General features: G+C 37.8%; 1 protein-coding gene across 1 annotated transcript in view; it reads left to right on the top strand.

Annotated features, from left to right (window-relative positions):
- LOC108628318 (proton-coupled amino acid transporter-like protein pathetic) overlaps positions 1-3,150 on the top strand; it is an 8,465-nt gene that overhangs the window by 755 nt on the left and 4,560 nt on the right. The gene's annotated exons all lie outside the window — the stretch shown is intronic.

The following is a 3,150-nucleotide window of genomic DNA, read 5'->3' on the forward strand; positions in this document are numbered from 1 at the left end:
TATTTTCCATGGATGGGATATATGAAAACGAAATTAAATAAGAAAGAACTTACACATACATTAGCTACAGTCGATATACACAGATATATTAGATAACAATGAAAGGATTTGGAAAGGTGCAAGAAGGAGAGAATCCTCGCAGTTTTTTCGTGAAGTGAGGGCATGCGGCATAGAAAGCAAATCGTATGTATGTTCCCCTGAACGATTGTAATAGGCGTGAAAAGAGATCTGTCTTTTACCATATAATATGTGCATTTATATGATTCCAGACTTGCGTATAAACTGCGGGCATATATTCGGGCTCTATGAAAGTGCTCTGCGGGTTAAATGTGAAAACTGGCGCAAAAGTAAAACATAAAGCTAAAAAAAAAACAGATTAAATGTAAAAGAGAAACAAAATACGGTTCCGTTTTTTGAGAGAAAGACACCGGCACTCTCTCTCTATCTATCTATCTGTCTCTCTCTCTGATGGACGATCGCGTGTTCAGAACGGTTTATTCGGATCGGGTCGTATATTGTCACTGGCACAGCGACGGGGAAAGTTTCGTCAAACGAGAAAGCACAAAAAAAAAAAACCAGAAAGAAATTAAGTAAAGTAAGATTAGACACAATGCCACCGCGACGGGAGAAAAACGAAAACGAAAGACGTCGAGAATGGATGAAAAAACCAGAGAGGACCTCGTCCGAATTGTTACTCTCGTCCGACTCTCGACGAATTGGCTACGAAAATAACGATCGTTTGACGTGCATAAAAAAAAAAAAACCAAAAAAAAACGGAACAAACTTAAACAATAAATATAATTTTAAAAAAATACCGTGAGGCGCTCGACGACGAAGTACAAAATGTTCGAAAGGAGAGAAGGCTTGTCGGTCGTCGTACTGCGTCGTGGCGGCGGCCGTCGCGGTGATGCAGTGCGGTGGTTGCAGCTGCCTCTATGCCTGATCGCGGCGCGTAAGCGTGAAACCCTTGCCACGTGCGACGTGATTCGCACAGACCTACTGCTATTACTATCACTACTACTACTACTACTACTACTACTACTATTCTACTACTATTCCTAATTCGGAGCTTTCTCGAAAGCTTTCGAGAGTCGCACGACCTAAGGGATGAAAACTACCGCACCTAAACGGGTATATGCCTACACAACTACCTGTTTCCGACCTATTTTTTTTTCTCAAATAGGTACACTCTCTTTTCTGTCTCGAATACTACATACACACGTTCTATGCAGAATTCACATTTGAACGGTTCTCAGAAATTTTTATCAATTCTTACCCTGTGATTAATTAGCGATTATCGTGAGAAAGTAAATACGTTCGTTAGAATTCCACGTATTCACAAAATTATCTGAATAATTTTTTAAACGGAACTTTTTTAATACCGAATTTTTGAGGGATGATAGAACAATTTTTAAAATTGCCAGAATCGCGAAGGGAAACTAAGTTCTTAGGGTCAGTAATAAAAATTCGATCTGAGTTCAATGCATGTAAAACCGGGACGACACATAGCAAAGTTAAATGACAAACCGATCGATTGTCCATCTTGCTTATTATAGCTAATTTACGGTAATAAACGCGGGGTTTATTATTATTATAAAATCGTTCATGACTGAAGATTTTAATTTCCGGATCGTAGAAGAAAAGGAGAAATGCATCGGTGCACGTGAGAATCCGGATGAGAAATAAGTACACGTGCACGGTATTAAAAACGTCAGGAGTCGACGTTTAACTAGTAACGGCATGAGTGATAACCGTTGGCATCGATTCACTATGCATTCGTTGGAATTACAAATGTACACAGTTCTTATTCTAGGTATTCCCAAGGACATGCATAAAATGAATGCATTAATAAAGAAAATTAATTTGAATATACGTAAAAATATCTTCCAGTCCTAAGCATGATTTACGACGAAGAGACAAAATTCCTAATGGTTCAATTGAACAGTTTCATATTTTTATTGCTATGATGAGAATTAATTTTACTCGAACTATAGTTCGCTATTTCCTAATGAAACAGTAAATTGAATAGGAGGTGTTGATGAAAGATGAAATGCGTGGGCGTAGGAATACGTTGCCAGGGGTTATTGTTGCCGGTTTCTGTTGCGTCGGAAAGGAACATTGCCAAATGTTGCGCCATGCACTTTTCCTCCGAATGTTTATTATAAATCACTTGAAATCGGAAGCATCTGCGATCGTTGATTCGAGGATTAAAAAACGAGAGAAACTGTCCGCGACGTCTCAGAGAGATTTCATCGAATTCTTTCGTAATTTATTAGATCGATTTCCTCGATGTTCCCTCGATGTGTACGAAGGGTGAGAAGTTGGGAGACAGGGAGGAAATCGAAGGGACCGTAGAAAATGCGCGGATCAGTCGATCGAGTTAAATGTTCAATACAGAAGTAATGATATAATAGATAAAAAGTCTCCTTTTACCAATTGTTGTCAATGCACTCTAATAATTTGAGTACCAGAGGATGATATCTTATTTATTAAAATTCTATACAATTTTTAAAAAATTATATTCACATAAAACTAGAATTAGTTTCACTATCATTAAAATAATCTCTCATGTATTTCGTTTGTATTCGTATTAAAATTATTAAACAATACTAGCAACCCATTTTTCTAAATTAACTTTCAATATGATTCTCAATTTTTAATTATTTAGGAATGTGACTGTCTGTCTGGTAGAATGGTCAGACATTATTCACTGGTATCTTTGAGAACACTGTGTAAGCACGTTTAAGTGCAGACGTGCAAATCGTCTCGACTGCTATTAGAGCCGAGTGTTATCGAACAGCAGCTAACTCACTGTTTCAGCTCCATTCCCTCAACTCGTCAATAAGTGCCTATTACGTGCGAGTGTCCAGCTTTCGCTTGATCGAAACGCGTAGATCTTAGCCACGGAATCATGTCTCTATCGTGTCAGCATCAAACGCGATGGTTAATTTATAAGCACGCGTTCAATAGCGTAGTCAGATTACTTTTAACATGTGCATCGGGATGAATAGAATTTCCTGCTTCAAACGAATTGCAACAGGAAATGAATCTCGTTTCATAACTATTTTACGTAAATGTCAAACACGAGTTCTCCGAATTATAAATAGGATACACAGTTTCGTGCAAAATAAAAGTTATAAGATATCAATT

This window comes from Ceratina calcarata, unplaced genomic scaffold, assembly GCF_001652005.2.
Source record: "Ceratina calcarata isolate Rehan_Ccalc_2016 unplaced genomic scaffold, ASM165200v1 scaffold517.2, whole genome shotgun sequence".
Taxonomy (NCBI): domain Eukaryota; kingdom Metazoa; phylum Arthropoda; class Insecta; order Hymenoptera; family Apidae; genus Ceratina; species Ceratina calcarata.